Source organism: Castor canadensis, chromosome 2 (assembly GCF_047511655.1).
Source record: "Castor canadensis chromosome 2, mCasCan1.hap1v2, whole genome shotgun sequence".
NCBI classification, from domain to species: domain Eukaryota; kingdom Metazoa; phylum Chordata; class Mammalia; order Rodentia; family Castoridae; genus Castor; species Castor canadensis.
In genome coordinates, this window is record NC_133387.1 from 38,753,913 (window position 1) to 38,772,852 (window position 18,940).

Consider the following 18,940-nt stretch of genomic DNA (forward strand, 5'->3'; position numbering starts at 1 on the left):
CTTGGTGTATACAGAGAACAGAGTAAATTCTGAGCTATTAACAACATTGTGAATTATGCCAACTAGAACAATGTAAAAAATTCCAAAATCTTGTTCCAATTATTTTTCATTTTGTTTCTTTTGTATGAGGAAAATTAGATATATAACCTTCTAGGGGGATTTTGCTCTCCTTAAGAAACAGTGTCTCTATTATGCACTTGACTCAAGGTGTCAGTTACAGAAAAGCAGCCAATATGAAAGATGAAAAAATTTTAATAATCACTGATCACAACCAAATACAAACAATATCATTTGCTAACAAGCAATAAATAATATATACTATTTGTACTATTTTCTGATGGAGTTCAGAGGGTTGCCAGATAAAACAGACGATACCTAATTAAGTTTGAAGATATTTGTATTTTTGTTCGCTAAATTTGGCAATGTGAATTACAGGAGATGAGTATTTCAGAAAGGGTTACCAAAATACCAGGACTTTTTATACCCAAATTTCATTTAAAGGTAAAAAATACTATACATCTCAGGAGTAGAAATATTCTTTAATCCTCATGAGGAATAAAGTCAACCTACATTCAACAGGTTAGGAGGGGAGCGAACTGAGAGCTTAGGCTGCTTTTCTGTGAGAAGGAATCCCATGAACTTATGCACAGACAGCAAAAGGACAAGGTACATCACTGCAAAGGAAGTCAAAGTGCTCATGCTTTTCAAAAGCAGAGGAAAAATTTCATTTAGAGTCCATATTCTAACATCTTGCCATTGCAGGCTTATGAGAAAAATGCAAAACTTTGCTTCTCTATTCACCTTCCCCTCAGCAATGAGGAGGCTTTGTAGCCAGGAATCCCCAGGCAAAGATTGTGACTGCCTGGCACCAAGAGGAGGAAAAGCTCCAGCAGATCTGAAAGAAAGAGCCCTGAGGCAGAAAGCCTCTTGCCCAATTACCCCAGAAGTCAAAAAAGGTCAGTCCTAGGGGAGAAAAGAGTGGGGAGCAAAGCCATTTGAGAAGTGCCTATGCAGACAAGGCGGACTCAGAACTTCTATGAGAAGCCCTTAAAGCTAAAATTAGTGTTCTTAGAAACAAAATGACAGAGTTGTCAAAAGGACTCACAAATTCCAGGTTCTAATCCCACCACTTTTCTAAGTTCTTACATGACCTCATCCCTATCATTGATGGCCTCCAAATAAGTTTCTTCTTCCTAGTACAAAAGGCAATAGAAACTGTGAAACATAAAACCCATTGAAGAATTTCTGATTATAGGTACTGCAATTTTCAAAAATGTTTATCAAATAAATGAGGGAAAAAATACACATTTATTTTGAGATCATAGAATTTTGTATTTTAAAGGGTTATGCTATTTTTAAAGCAAATTATGGAGCACATATATGTGCATGAAGTACTTATTCTGTGTAACATTTTGAAGCTAATTCCCAAAGATAGCTCTTATAGATCTTGGGCAAACTCAACTTACGGAGGAACCCAGGGTGTTTCTATTTTGTGTTCCAGCTATTACTGAATTATGATTCTATTATATTTAACATATAATGTGTTTAGGTTGGAGTCATAAGATTATAATGTGATACAAGTGTTCTTTTCAAAAAAATAAGATATATGCTAATGGTGATAACAATCATCACCTTAATATATCAACAACTAATTGTTGTGATCTTTATGGAGTCTTCTGGCTTTTGCTTTAAAAATCTTCTTAAATGCCCCAAGTTCTTTTTTTATTTTATTTTATTCATGTGTGCATACAAAGTTTGGGTCATTTCTCCCCCCTTTCCCCCACTCCCATTCCCCTACCCCCTCCCTTACCTCATCCTTACCCCCCCACCCCTCGCTACCAGGCAGAAACTATTCTGCCCTTATCTCTAATTTTGTTGAAGAGAGAGTATAAGCAATAATAGGAAGGAACAAGGGTTTTTGCTGGTTGAGATAAGGATAACTATACAGGGAAGTGACTTGCATTGCTTTCCTATACGTGTGAGTTACCTTCTAAGTTAATTCTTCTTGAACTAACCTTTTCTCTAGTTCCTGGTCCCCCTCTCCTATTGGCCTCAGTTGCTTTAAAGTATCTGCTTTACTTTCTCGGTGTTGAGGGCAACAAATGCTATCCAGTTTTTTGGGTGTCTTACCTATCCTCACACGTTTCTTGTATGCTCCCACTTTATCAAGTGATCAAGGTCCAATCCCCTTGTTGTGTTTGCCCTTGAGCTAATGTCCACATATGAGGGAGAACATACGATTTTTGGTCTTTTGGGCCAGGCTAACCTCACTCAGAATGATGTTCTCCGAGGTTAGCCTGGCTCAAAAGACCAAAAATCGTATGTTCTCCCTCATATGTGGACATTAGCTCAAGGGCAAACACAACAAGGGGATTGGACTATGAGCACATGATAAAAGCGAGAGCACACAAGGGAGGGGTGAGGATAGGTAAGACACCTAAAAAACTAGCTAGCATTTGTTGCCCTTAATGCAGAGAAACTAAAGCAGATACCTTAAAGCAACTGAGGCCAATAGGAAAAGGGGACCAGGAACTAGAGAAAAGGTGAGATCAAAAAGAATTAACCTAGAAGGTAACACCCACGCACAGGAAATCAATGTGAGTCAATGCCCTGTATAGCTATCCTTATCTCAACCAGCAAAACCCCTTGTTCCTTCCTATTATTGCTTATACTCTCTCTACAACAAAATTAGAGATAAGGGCAAAATAGTTTCTGCTGGGTATTGAGGGGGGGAGCGGGAGGGGGTGGAGTGGGTGGTAAGGGAGGGGGTGGGGGCAGGGGGACCAAGCCTTGTATGCACATATGAATAATAAAAGAAAAATGAAAAAAAAAAAAAAAAAAAGAAGTGTATCCCCTAACTATGGATGATAACAATTAATCATATATTTCAAAGTAGCCAGTAGAGAGAATTTTTAATGTTCCCAACATGAAGAAATGATAAATCACTCAATCTGATCATTACACATTGTATACTTATGCTGAAATATCACAGTATACTTCATAAATATTTAATAAATTAATATTATATTCAAAAAAAAAAAAGAATGATGTTCTCCAATTCCATCCATTTACCTGTGAATGGTAACATTTCGTTCTTCTTCATGGCTGCATAAAATTCCATTGTGTATAAATACCACATTTTCTTAATCCATTCGTCAGTAGTGGGGCATCTTGGCTGTTTCCATAACTTGGCTATTGTGAATAGTGCTGCAATAAACATGGGTGTGCAGGTGCCTCTGGAGTAACCTGTGTCACATTCTTTTGGGTATGTCCTCAAGAGTGATATTGCTGGATCATATGGTAGATCAATGTTTAGATTTTCAAGTAGCCTCCAAATGTTTTTCCAGAGTGGTTGTACTAGTTTACATTGCCACCAGCAGTGTAAGAGGGTTCCTTTTTCCCTGCATTTTCACCAACACCTGTTGTTGTTGGTGTTGCTAATAATGGCTATTCTAACAGGGGTGAGGTGAAATCTTAGTGTGGCTTTAATTTATATTTCCTTTATTGCTAGGGATGGTGAGCATTTTTTCATGTGTTTTCTGGCCATTTGAATTTCTTCTTTTGAGAAAGTTCTGTTTAGTTCACTTGCCCATTTCTTTATTGGTTCATTAATTTTGGGAGAATTTAGTTTTTTGAGTTCCCTATATAGTCTGGTTATCAGTCATTTGTCTGATATGTAGCTGGCAAATATTTTCTCCCACTCTGTGGGTGGCCTTTTCAGGTTAGAGACCATTTCTTTTGTTGAGCAGAAGCTTTTTAGTTTTATGAAGTCCCATTTATCTATGCTATCTCTTAGTTGCTGAGCTGCTGGGGTTCCATTGAGAAAGTTCTTGCCTGTACCTATTAATTCCAGAGTAGTTCCTACTCTTTCCTGTACCAACTTTAGAGTTTGGGGTCTGATATTAAGATCCTTGATCCATTTTGAATTAATATTTGTATAGGGTGATAAACATGGATCTAGTTTCAGTTTTTTGCAGACTGCTAACCAGTTTTCCCAGCAGTTTTTGTTGAAGAGGCTGTCTTTTCTCCATTGTATATTTTTAGCGCCTTTGTCAAAGACAAGTTGGTTATAGTTGTGTGGCTTCATATCCAGGTCCTCTATTCTGTTCCACTGGTCTTCATGTCTGTTTTTGTGCCAGTACCATGGTGTTTTTATTGTTGTTGCTTTGTAATATAGTTTGAAGTCAGGTATTGTGATACCTCCAGCGTTGTTCTTTTTACTGAGTATTGCCTTGGCTATTCGTGGCCTCTTGTGTTTCCATATAAATTTAATTGTAGATTTTTCAATCTCTTTAATGAATGTCATTGGGATTTTGATGGGAATTGCATTAAACATGTAGATTACTTTTGGGAGTACAGACATTTTTACTATGTTGATAAATGCCCCAAGTTCTTAAAAAATTTTAATACTAATAAAGAGGTTAAAACATACTTCTATTTTCAAATAATTTCTTCTATTTAAATGTCTATATTTTACCTCTTGTGGAAAAATATATATAAATAAAAATTTACAAATGTTCACTTAAAAAAAGTGATGCTTGTTGGTAGACAACATTTTAAAATTCAGATCACTGGAAAGCCTAAGGAGGTTTCTATGGAATGACCTGATAGAACAACAAGTTCCTAAAGATGTGTATAGCTCATATATTATTTTGTCTTAACTCTATAGCTTATATCCAATACCATGAGGAGACTTAAAGCTTGGAGGAAAAGAGTTCTTCCTTCACCAGTATTTGTAACAAACTTTGTCAGTGTCTCGCTTGCTCATAATGCACATAAAATCCAAAACCACAGAGCAAGCTTTTATTTCTTTAGGCATTTCTAAACTAGTAAAAAGCATGGATAGCTTTGCTGGCTCCAAATATTTGAGGCATAACTTGCACACTGCTGGAAAAACTCATGTCCTCTCCAAGAGCCATCACAAGGCCCTCATAGTTGGTCCTCTTCAGACTTTTATATTGTATGGCTCTCAACAATCTATGGTAACAATGAAATTAACATGTGTAAGATTTCTTTCTCAGTATCATGTTATATTAAAATGTTTTTTATCCATGTTGTATCTAGAGTATTATTCTTTTTTCCCTTTATTATTTTTATCAGAAATTTCTTCATTAGAGCTTTCAATTATTTTAGGCAGGTTTTAGGGAAAAAGAGAAATCATTCCCTACTCTGCATTCTTAGCATGAGTCTAGAGAAAAATCCTACACATAAAAGTATTTTTGTTAATAATGTTAAGAATTTACATACATAAAAATGCAAGAGTTATTTGTGCATTTTTCAGATTCAGTTACCTATGAGATCAGAATCCTATTTCCAATTCTTAAAAACCTCATTTTCTTTTAGTGTAATCCTCTTCTGGTATATTTTCAGACTTTCCCAACTTTTGCAATGTTAAGTCATGTCACAATGACCTTTCTTATAAGTCCCCCTTGCAGTCATCTCCCCAAAGCTTAATTGTTGGGCCATATCATGGGCAGATATTAAATTTTAATGTACATTATCATAATATCCTTCAGAATGATTATAACCACTTGTCCATTCCATATGGAATGCCCATCCTACCACACCTCCATTCAGTGCCATGTCACTCCCTTTTAGACTTTGCTAAACTCAACAAGCAGTTGCTTTGCTTCCCTTATTAGAAAATGATGTTTTTAAATATGCATCCAATATCTAAATATATTTATGTATTTTTATAGTTCCACTTGGAATTAGTGAATTGAATGGGCTGTTTGTACCAGGCATTTCACTCATTCACTCAATTAATATTTATTAAGTTCTTACTCTCTATTAGGTACTAGAAATAAAAATGTGGGGAAGTCAGGCAATGCTCCTGTCTGCTCAGTGTGAAATTAATGACTGACAAGTAAGTTAATTATCTGATAGTGTTACTTTTAAGTCTGTTTGTTTGTTCAAGATATTGTATACTAGATGATATAGATTACTAACATATGTTGGTTGGCCCTGTTCTACCTTTAAAACGAATTGTCCACAATGTGTCAGAAAGAACTCCTCATTTAAAAATAAGAAAATTCATTGTGGGGTGAATTCTGAGTGATTAAGAAGGTTGACTATATTTCAAAACATGAAAAAGCAATGTCATTGTATTTCAGAAACAAATTTTATATAAGGACAAAGACAAAAACAATGAAAAACCCAATAGTCTCTTAGACCGAAAGGACCTAGTTACCTTATCCTGTAACAGAGTATGTTAAAATTTCTTACAAAAAGTAGCTTCAATTTTGTAATATGTAAAGCTTCTGCCCAAAGGAATAGTTATTGAAAGTAAGCAGTTTAACTGCACATTTTTAAGGCAAATGCTTTCCAGTTCAGTGTTTCCCCTTTTTAAATTAATCATTTTGGCTTGTTATTGGAAAGGAAGCAAATCAAAGAATACTTATTGAAAGATAGATAGTTAAAACTGGAAATTAAAACTTTATTTCTTAGGGTCACATGAGGAAGATGCTTTGCAATGTTGGAGAAGTCCCAAATGACTAGTGCTCAAAATGGCCCTTTTCTCCCAATGTCTCAAAAGATATTAAACCTCTCATAGAAGGGGGATTTTGCTGCCCCTGTGAAGGCTTCTTATGATTGCAGAAGGACCTATTTAAGAACTGCACACTTTCTCATGGAGGACACATTTTAGCACTCTCTTGTAATTATCTTCATTTACATAACTGGCACCTAACAGGCCATTCACCAGAGTGGAACAATAAGCTGTGCTTGCTCCAATCATCTTTATGTTGAAGTTAAGCCATTACACTGGATCCTAAGACATGCTATTGGGAAGTCCCTTGGCATTTCTACTGCTATCACTCGTCTGTTGTTACAGGAGAATGCTTACTGCCAGAATTCTCTGGCAGAAGCTCAATTTCTGGGTCCAATACTAATTCATTACAAAGTCTGCCACAGCTGGGACACTGGTATACACAAATGAGGCATTCTGAAATTTGAGGACAAATCCAAAATACACACGCAGGATCTTCCTAGGATTCCACAGCCATGGAAAAGGCTATTTAAAAACTTGGGGGGAGTAGAATGGGGTAATCCTGTCAAACATCTCACCCTGCCAACACCAAATTAGACCATAGTGATTTGAACCTCTGAGGTAGTGATATCGCCCTGCTCCTCTTTTGTGAAGAACTATTTTAAAGGTCTTAGCTATGCAATGTGTAATGGGACATGGAAACACAGGACAAGACATGTAAAGTAGGAGGTAACACAAAAAACACTTTGAGAACATCTATCCACAGGATAGTCACCATTCCATGAAATAAAAAGATGCTACAAAGATGAGTCAGAAATGGGACCAGAGGAGAAAGGTGGAATAGTAGAAAGAATGACAGTAATGAAAATGAGGACAAAGATCAGAGGACTTTTTAATTTCCTTCATTTGTGTGGCTACATTCTTGAAGAATGGTATCAAGTAACTAATAAAGTAATGAATTCAATTGAAATTTTAAAGTTCTTAAATTTAATAAACCCTTAACATAAATAATGCAGCTATTATTGTAAGTAATTCTTAGAAAATTACAATTTTATAATTTGGTGTCTATATAATACTTAACTGTCAAATATTGCTTCAGCTAAATTAGCCGATAATTCCCATTTGATAAAAAATTAAAAATATAGTCAAATACAAAAGAAAAATAAGAATATCTTACATAAATTTTATTGGATGTTATTAATACAGGCTTAATGGAAATTTTTAACCTTTTGCTTAAACCTGCAATGATTATATTGTTAAAAAATCAAGTTTATTTATTAACTCTGTATATATTGATATGAAAATGGGTATGTATATATGTATATTTAGAGAGAGAGAGAGAGAGAAAGAGATTTTTTTCTATGAATTACCTGAGATAGTTACAAAACCAAGTTAAAATGACAACTAGCTACAAAAATAATAAAATACTTAGGAAAAATTTTAGCCAGGAGATAAAAGCTATATCTATAAACAATGATAAAACATTCATAAAATAAACTGAAGAAAAATAAATGGAAATATATCCCATCGTAATAGACTGAATGAACTAATATATTTAAAGTATCCACACAACCCAAAGCAACCTACAAATTCAATGCAATCCCTATGAAAATTTCACAGATATTTATCACAAAAATAGAAACAAAAATCATAAAAGTTGTATGACCCTAAATAGCCAAAACAATCTGGAGCAAAAAGAACAAAGCTGGAGACATCACACTACCTTATTTTCAAAATCTACTTTGAAGCTATAGTGTTCAAAACAGCATAAAAAACTAATATATAGACAAATGGAAGAGACAACAGTTCAAAATATTTCCATGCATTTATACAAAATAGATTAATTTCTCTAAGAAATGGTGGGAAAATTAAATATATACTAGACATCTTCTAGATATGCAGAAGAATGAAATTACATTCTCATCTCACACCATATACAAAAATCAAACAAAATATTTGAATTAATGACTTAAATTTAAGACTCAAAACTGTTAAACTACTAGGAAAAAATAGGTGAAAGCTTTATGACATCAGTCTACACAACTATTTTTTGAATCTAACCCCCTAAAGCAAACAAAAACCAAATAAAAATAGATAAGTGGAATTGCATCAAACTAAAAAGGCTCTGCCCTTAAAGGAAATGATCAACAGAGTGAAAAGACAACTTGAAGAGTGAAAAAGAAGATATGTAAATCATAGATATGATAAAGGTTTAATACAAAAATATGTGAGGAACTCAAACAATTCAATAGTAAGAAAACAAGTTATCTGATTTAAAAATGGTCAAAGAATTTCAGCAGACATTTTCAAAAGAAAACATATGTCCTGGATAACAGTTATATAAAAAATATTCAACATCATTAATTATCAGAGAAATGTAAATTAACACCATGAGATATGAACTCACACAAGTCAGAATGACTACTATCAAATAATGAAAATTGACAAGAATTTAGGAGGATGTGGAGAAATGAAGCCATTGTATGCTATTGGTGAAAATGCAAATTAATACAGTAATTATGGAAAACTGTATGTAGATTTCTCAAAAAATTAAAAATCGAGCTACCATATTATCCATCCATTTCGCCAGTAGAACTGAATTAGTATGGTAGAACTAAATTAATATGATTAATCCCAAATTTGTTGCAGCATTATTCACAATAGCCAAGATATGAAGTCAATCTAAGTGTCAATCAGATGGCTAAAGAAAAATATGATACATATACACGATAGAATTACTATTTGGATTAGAAAGAAAGACATTCTATCATTTGCAACAACATGGATGAACTAGTAGCACATTTTGTTAAGTGAAATAAGTGCACAGAATGATAACTACCACATGATCTTAATTATAAGTGTAATCTAAAATAAGGAAAACACATAGATGCTCAGAGTAGATTGGTGGTTACCAGAGGTTGGTTTGGATAAATGGTGGTCAAAGGACATAAAATTTCAGTTAGATAAGAGGAAAAAGTCAACAGATCTATTTTGCATCATGGCAATTGTAGTTAGTAACAATGTTTGTGTAACTGAAAATTGCTGTGACTGGGCATATAGGTCAGAGGTAGAGCACAAGTTTAACATGCCTAAAGCTCTGAGTTCCATCCTCAGTGCTCACTGAAATTGCTAAGAGAATACATTTTTTTTTGATGATGCTAGGGTTTGAACTCAGGATCTCACACTTGCTAGGCAGGTGCTCTACCACTTGAGCCACACTACCTACCCTTCTTTGTGTTGGATATTTTCAAGATAGGGTCTCCCAAAGTATTTGCCAGGGCTGGCTTGGAACCGTGATCATCCTGATCTCTGCCTCCTGAGTAGCTAGGATTACAGGCATGAGCCACTGGCACTCAGCACTAAGAGAACATAGTTTAAGTGATTTCACCACAAAAAACTTGTAAGTATGTGAAGTAATGCATATACTAATTAATTTGAGTTAACCATTTTGCACTGTATACATGTATCAAAACATTTTATACACTGTAAACATAAACAATTTTATGTCAATTAAAAACTTGAAATGATAAAAAGTGAATGATGACATCAGCAACATGGACCAGTATTTTGATTTAAAATAGACAATAGTTTGCTATTTTGGTATATTCCCTTTGTTTGTGACATATAAGGAAGGATTACATAACACTGAATATTCCCAATGGACACTTAAAGAAGAAAATGCTATTATATGAAATTCTAAAATCTAGGACTTTCTAGGTGAAATTTGCCTTGCAGAAGAAATGGTTTACTCTATCCTTATCTCAACTAGCAAAAACCCTTGGTCCTTCTTATTATTGCTTATACTCTCTCTTCAACAAAATTAGAGATAAGGGCAAAATAGTTTCTGCCTGGTAGTGAGGGGGTAGGGGAGGACAGGGAGGGATGGAGGGAAAGGGAGGGGGTGGGGGAAGGGGGAGAAATGATCCAAACATTGTATGCACATATGAATAAAAGAAAAAATAAAACAAAATAAGTGACAGAGAAAAAAAAGAAAGGGTTTACTCTACACATTTAGGTTTAAATAGAACTTTAGAAAAAAATGAACATACTATAAAACAAACCATTTTAAAGGACTCTTCCTTTTAAAAAATTTATAACATTTTTATTATTATTTTTTTTATTATTTTATTTTTAAGGGGAGAGCGCGAACGCAGTCCCCCACTACCACAAATTATGCAGTCGAGTTTCCCACATTTGGGGAAATCGCAGGGGTCAGCACATCCGGAGTGCAATGGATAAGCCTCGCCCTGGGAAAACCACCTTTGTGATCATGGTATCTCCCCTGCCAGGTAAGTGTTATTATTCATTTTTTGATAAGTATAAAGTATTTGTACATATTTATGAAGTGCATCATGATATTTTGATTCACATATATATTGGGTAATGATCAGTTGGGGGTAATTAGCACGTCTATCCCCTTAGACTTTTATCTTCTCTTCATTATGAGTACATCCAAAATCCTTTCTTCTACTTTGAGATATATAATGCATACAAATGGCCAACAGTTACATGGAAAAAAATGCTCAATGTTCATAACATGTGTGGAACTGTGGAAATACAAATCAAAATAAACATGAGATACTACCTTACCTCAGTCAGGATGGCAGTGAACAAGAACAACAACAGAAATCCAAACAAACCCTAAATTCTGGTAAGGATGTAGAGAAAAAAGAACTTATATACTGTTGATGGGATGTACTAGTACAGTCATTTCAGAAAAATGTATGAAGTACCTAAAAATTAAAATAAACCATATGATCCAACAACCTCACTACTGGTTATGTATCCAAAGGAATCATGAAATCAAATCAATTGATGAGACCACCACACTCCTACGTCTATCACAGCACTATTTATTCAGAGTAAACAGAATGTAGAATCAACCTAAATGTCTATCAACAAATAAACATATAAAGAAAATGTGATATACATACACAATGGGATAGTATTCAGCCAAAAACCATGAAATCCTGTTATCTGTGACAACATGGTTAGACCTATACGATATTATGGTAAGTGAAATAAGACCTATACGATATTATGGTAAGTGAAATAAGACACAGAAAGACAAACACTGCATGGTCTCAGGTTTGGAATCTAAAGATGATCTTGTAGAATCGTGGTTACCACAGATTGAGGAGAATGGAGGGAGGGAAACGGGAAAAAGTTGGCCTTTGGGTACAATATTACAATTTCATAGGAGGAATAAATTTTGGTGTTCTTTGGCAGACCAGAGTAAATATAATAAAGTTCTCTTCTATACAAAACCAGGTTATAAAAACTGGAAATCATGCTATATTACCATTTCAGTTTACTAGTGACAGACACGGATTCTAATGGTTCCCTACCAAAACGATCAGCAGAATCACACAGCAGGCTACCATATAAAGAAAGATTCTTGGGTTCTATCCCTAGAGATTCTGATTCAATTAGGTTTGAGGTGGGATCTAAAAATGTTTACTTTTTTGAAAGCTCCCAAAGTGATTCTGATTATTAGCCAAGTCTGAGAATTATTTCTGTAGTAGGTAAAATTTTGATAGCCTTAATAACTGTGTTAATGATTTTATTGTAATAGTAACTATGACTGCCATTTTTATTAGTTGTAGTTAGATCACAATGCATTGCCTAATGTCTGGGAGGTAAGATATCCTTTGACTATTCATTGATTCCATTTCTACTATATTATACTCTTTACTGAAATTACAATGGTGGAATCAAATATTTGAAAACTAGAAAAAGGCTAACAAATAGTTCATCAAATCCTTCCATACTATCCTGTGAAAATAGGGCGAGAGTAGATAAGAATATTTCCATGTTTGGGGTTTTTGATAGTAGTAATTCAATATGAAGAATCTAAAATTTGTCTTTTATTTTTCTCACCATGCCTCCAGGTTTAAAGATGAATACATAAAAATGAAACCATGACTTTTAAACAAGTCAGATTATCCTATTTTCCATTTTCCCAAAAGATGACGTGCCTTCTTCAAGACTGTATTCCTTATCCATTCCACCATTCCTAGAGATTCCTATCAGAAGCGACTCGGCCAGACAGTGGTCTGAATTCCCCCTGTTCATGCTGTGGAAACCTGCCTCTGCGCTTTCATGAGAATTGTTACACAGTGCCCTTCCATCTCATCACCTTGTCTGGTTCAGAGGGCTTCAGAGACGCAGATTCAGGAAAAATGGATTCAAGACTCTACTAGTAGTATTTAAATTATATTATGGCTATAAACTAGCTTTTGAGAGTTGGTTTGGGTTCATATACAATATTGCTTCTATGGGAGTATAAAAACCTGTTTCTGAACAATCGGATCAGAAATGGTTGTGTGCAATAAAGTCTATTAGCAAGTTGGGTCAGTGAATCTGGGCTAATGAAAGACTTTATAAACATATTTCTCTCACTTCAAGACCTTTGCCTTTCTGTTCACTTTGCTGAGGTCCTGCAATATCATAAATTGAGAAAGCTCATAAGCAGGCACTAGAACATGATTTTACCAAGTATAAAGCCAATAAGTAATTATGTTAAAAACAGAAGAATACCCAAGATATACTCAAACAAAATCAAGCCCTTAAGCTATCATAGTATCAAATTTTCCAATTAATAAATTTAAAACTATATTTGAAATGAGCAGTTAAACCATACTTTCTATCAGTCTAACATTTACATTTTGTTGATATTTACAAAGGATTTTTGTAGGAAGAGAAAAAATATTTTATGTCACATTACTGAAAATTAATTACAGGAATAATTACAGAACAATAAAACATATGCAAAGTAAATGATTATGAATAGTGAAAATTTAACAATTAAACATGACTTCAACTCAGTGAAAAGGGTATGCTGGCTTTCAAGAGAAAAATAATGCAACCAAAAGTTGGTTAGAAACACCACAGTGGAATATTCTTCTTTAAGGTTAGCACTGAATTATGAATTTAATGTAATATGAGTAAGAAATATTTTTTATTTTGTAGCATAACTGTCTAACCATCAACCTCTGAAATTTAACTTCTCTTTTACTGCATTCCAATACATGTCCTAAGGCAAGTCATCTGATAAATTCTCCTCTAAAGATTTGGCTAGTCTTTGGTTCTCTTCTGAATTTATTCCTCCTCCCTCCCCACTTGTTCATTGATGCGAAAGCTTTCAATTGCAGGATTCTTTCTTTGATTCATATCTTTTTTTTTCATTCCACCAGCACACAACCAGTTTGTATCAAGAGACACAGGGAAATGTCAGTATGTATTTTTTAAAGTGCCCTTTATTCTGTCTTTATATCCATTTGGTACAAAAGATTGCACATTTGTCTAAGGAAAGTCTTAACTTCAGGAAAAGTTTGAAATTATAAAATCAACCTTGTAACTTATGAATATGCAAAATGAGCCCTTTCACAGAGGCAAAAGTTAAATACAAATTATATCTCTATCTTCTCATCATCCTATTTCCATTTGCCATCATCTTCTTCCAATCCATTTCCTCTGTTTTGCTTTACCAAGCCTTAAAACTGAATAATTGGCACAGCCATACAGAGATTAATTGGATGGAATAGACATCAGCATTCAGGAATTTAGCTACAAAAAGAGACTGACACATCCATGATAGGACATAGAAACCTTATGTATATGTACCAGCCATCAGAAGAGCTTAATCATATTGAATTGAAATCTTGGTTCACTTCACCCAGTAGGTTTACCTGTACAATCATTTCAAATGGCAAAGTTTAAGTAGGACATAGTAACATAAATCCCACATTTTATAAATTTGGACAAAGAAGAATTGTGAGCTTCTCTTCTGCTCATCATTCAAATGTCTGTATTTTCAAAATGACCATCTTACCTGGCCTTTTTCTCATCATTCTATTCAGTTACAATACTCAGTTTTCTTTGCATGATTTCTTCCTCCCTCAATCTCAAAGTGCATATGAGCATCTTCTTTTCTTCTACTTCTCTCCTTTCTTCTCATCTCTTCTCTCTCATACAGACTCAGGATCTGGCTTATCATGTGTATATACTGAGCTCACCATGTGTCTTGATCATGCCATTGGCCTCATGAATAAGGGTACAAAATTTAACAATTTATCATCTGAACTGCTTATTAACCAGTCCTACCCTCCCCACCCCAAAAAAAATTCTCTGCTTTTTCCCAATTCACCAGTTTGGACTAACCCCAAATGTTGCAGCCATCTTGATTCTTTCTCACTTTCATATCAATCCATAAGCAAAACTCTAGAAATGCATCCAGAATTTGTACTCTCACTTCCACTGCAACTAGCCTAGTCAAAGCTCCAACCATTTCTTCCCTGGACTTTTACAATATCTTTCAATCTGAATTCACCATGTCCTCCTCTGCACACAGTAGCCAAAGTAAATCTTTTAAAATCGTAAATCACATTATATCAATTTCTTTTTATAAGACTTTTAAGGACTTCCTATCTTGCTTACAATAAAATCTGCACAAACTGGCCAATTACTACTTCTAAGACTGAATTTCATGCTGCTATGCCCTTTGCTCATTCTGCTGCAGTCAGGCTGATCTCCTTGCCAAACATCAAGCAGAAAAACATGCTCCATTTCCTACTATTTCTCTACCTAGAATCCCTCAGATACACAAGGCTTGTGACTTTTACCCTTTGCATTCTCTGCTACAATTTTCCTTTCTTTTCAAATGGACCTACCTATAACAGCATGCTTCTGTGACTCTATTATATTAGCTTCCCATTTTTTTTTCTTTAGAGCATTAGTTACTTCATTAGAATACCATTAGCCTATTGGCCATTTCCCCAACTAGAATGTAAAAATCCATGAAAGCAGACACTATATTGTGTGGACATGCATGTACACATATGCACCTGTATATTTGCACATACAACTCCAGTGCTAAGAGTAGTCCCTTGCACATAGTATTGGTTTAAAAAATATTTGTCAAAAACGGGTGAATATTTATTCTCCAAATAACAGCATGGCTTTCATTAGCATACTAATTTAAAGTACCCCAAATCTATTTCTAATATCAGCCTCCTGATAATACAGTTCAGAGACTCAAACTTGTATTTTAACTGTTCAAGTCCAAAACTGAACATGTCTTCATCTTCACATATGACTCTGAGTCATAGAATTTTGATTAAGAATGGATGTCACTTCCCCAACAAACACTTTAAGAGAAATGCTTGACTTAGCCCAGTGCCTCCCCATGCAATCTATCCCCATGCCTTGTTAATGCCCCCCCTTAACTAATTTTGCATTCATTATCCTTCTTTACCACAACTACTACTTTAGTCTAAAGTCCGATTGCTTCCTGGTCTGTTAGAGTAACCTATTATCTGAATATCCAATTTTCATTCTTAAGGCTTATATCCAAGCAGTTCTATTTACTGCTATCACTTTAGCCTTATGAAATTCAAATTGGATTGTCAATCTCCATTAAAACATCCCTTAATGGCTCACCTTTCTAAAACAGGATTAACAGGTCAAAATTGAGGGTCTCATAGCTCCTCTCTTTTGGTTCTCTACTCCTTCCTCTCTCCCTAATGAGATATCTGAAGTTCAGTAGTGCCTTCCTTCTTCACAGGTGTCCTGTGCTCCAGTTGTGCCAAAACACTAAGGCCATAGGTTTTTGTAAGACTAGACCACAAGCTTTATGAAGGTAAAAATTATGTCAGTTTTATTTATCCAAGTTCTTTCAGTTCTTGGCTCACTATATCCCTCATTTAGTTACTAATAAATATTCCTTGAATGAATGACTCTAAAGTTTTAGACTGGATGATCCACCTGCTAGGAAATGCTTTTCTCCTACACACTCTTCCCTTTCTTTTATGTGTTTGTCAAACCCCTCTTCATCTTTTAGCTCAAAGCTTGAATTCAACTATGGCTGCACTGTTTCCCAACTTTCCCCAGTAAAAAGGTCTCCTTTATTATGCCACATCCCACCCACTAACTATCAAATTTTAAATAAGACTTTACTTATTTAACAAAATGTGCATCTTTAAAAGTGCATATGCTCTCAAGGGTAAGGAATATGTCCTATTTATTCATTTTTTGTATTTCCTACACTTTGGACACTTGCTAGAATATCACTAGTACTTCATGTCTTGATAGGTGAATGCTAAATGCTATTTTTCATACTCAGGTTAAATGAGGTTGTATTCATGGCTATGGCAGAGTATCCTATTTGTGTAACACAGTACATTGCCTCATTCTTCTTTATTCACAGAAAAATATTTGTATTAGAGAATGCAATGTGTCCTAGTGAAAATAAATTTTTGTTGTCCAAAAAACTAGGGGTGCCCATGTGTGCCATGGGACACAGTGCTAATGGAGGAGGAACTGGCAAAAGTTTCATGGGAATTTGCTTTCCTGATACTTTTGCCCTTTGTCCTTCCCCTTCTTCTTGAATGTACTGGGACATGTTCTTCACTATCTTGTGACTACAAAGGCCAAGTCAAGAACATCACCAAAAGTTCAATTATGATATCTTCTACCCATTGAATAACGCCAGCCAATAATAACTTCTAGGCTTCCTCGGTTTTATGTGGAAAATTAGCTTCCTAATATGTTTGTGTCTCAGTTTTTAGTATCTCATTAGCCTTAGGATAAGGAATATATTTATAGTTCTGAGATCCAGTTCAATTTCAACTTTTGGTCAAATAAGTATCCACATTTTTATGTACACAATGGTGAAATTGTATTGCAGAAAACACATCACAATTATGAATAAATGAGTAGCAATCATTAAAATATTACTTAGAATAGCTCTACTTCTACTTGCTAAGATAGTTTTAAAGGTAAGTTAACAGGAGATCTTAGAGTACTGACAAGAAAAGAATCAGATAGAAGTTGGATTTTCCATTTTGTTTAATTAGATATGTGACTCATTAGTTATTGATGCAAAAGCTTTTGTTTTCGTTTCTTTGGGGAAGAAAATAATAGCCATTGCATAAGAATCTGTTACTTCTAAGGTACTGAGTGATAGTGTTGCTTTGTTTTTTAAGCATCAACAGTATTCATTTTCAGACATGGGTAGACATTAGAGTGTTAGACCTAGCATTATAAAACATGCCACATTTTCATCATTGAATCACAGGTCTCTTCACCTTTTAAATGGCTAATATTTAAAAAAATCAGATACTCTATGTAGATATATGCTCTAACACATGTGCACATACATACACAACCAACCCACATAAATACAGCTATATGAGTCCATGTCTCTTCAAACTTGTCTTTCACTCATTGACCCATCATACAATGAAGAATTCCTAGTGAGTGTTGATCACTGAGTATCTCATCAATGCAATCAGGCAGGACTTAGAAACCTAAGAACTTTGAATTCACAAAACATTTGAAACAACATCATAAATATTTAAATTAAGTTGCAATAAATTTGAAATTATTTGTGTAATCTTTGATAATGACATGTAAATATTTTTAATGTCTCCATGAAAGCATAAAAATAATAGAAAATATACTTTGATTATTAATAATATATCAATGAAAATAAATCTCATCATTCAAAGAGGTGAAACAGAATGGTTAATAAAATTTGATAATTCATGACTAAATTTTCACTATTAATATTTTGGAATTACTAAAATAGGATTTTTTATTTCTATTTATTTCACATTGTTCTGTTACTTTGAATGAGATTATGTCTTTATAGTTAATATAGTTAATATTAGAGCACCAATATTCTTTAAAACTTCAATTTTATAAAACTTATGGACAAATGTTGGAGTTATAAGAATTATACTAATACAAAAGTAAAGAAGAAATAAAACAAACGTCAGAAAACTGAGGTCAGAATAGTACAAACTTAGCAAAGTTCATACAGAATGTAAGAGCAATTTGTCTTGATTATCTGGTAAATTACTCAATCTCATTATTCATGTCTTCTCCAGATGAATAAGCAAAATCCATTTTGTTTTTCCTCACAGTGTATTTATTATTCACTTTTCAAATATTTATTGAGCATCTATTAAGTGCTACATACACTTTTAGACACTGATCTGACTGGCAGAAGCGTTCTGTTTTTTTTTTTTTTAAAAAGGTTGTTGATTTTACAGTGTTCTAAACAACTATAAATACCAAACACCTTTTATAGACAGCATGTTCAGAAAAATGCAAGTAGAACAGAATAGCTAGACGTTAGAGCCAGCATGGATTTATACAGCAAGTCACCTCCTCTCTACCTCCTCCCCTTTACCCATAACAGATAAAACTTTTCCACAACATTTTTATCCACTGAAAAGATATGAAACCTCAGAATCCTTCTAAACACAAACCTGAATGTGCACATAAGATAATACACATCTACCATCTACAACATAGCAAAACTGATAGAAATAGAGATGTTCTTCCATCCCCGCTCCCTCCCCCCAAAAAAGTAGTAAGAAGTTAGTGAAGGTTTCTGATCTCATTCTGAAATCAACTGGACAGTACAGAAACTTTTGTGCTGATTTT

General features: G+C 34.3%; 1 protein-coding gene and 1 non-coding gene across 15 annotated transcripts in view; both read right to left on the reverse strand.

Moving 5' to 3' along the window:
• Foxp2 (forkhead box P2) overlaps positions 1 to 18,940 on the reverse strand; it is a 571,690-nt gene that overhangs the window by 163,980 nt on the left and 388,770 nt on the right. The window lies entirely within an intron of this gene.
• Positions 10,621 to 10,784, reverse strand: LOC141420915 (U1 spliceosomal RNA). The gene has a single exon (XR_012445639.1). It is a non-coding gene; the product is annotated as a U1 spliceosomal RNA (small nuclear RNA).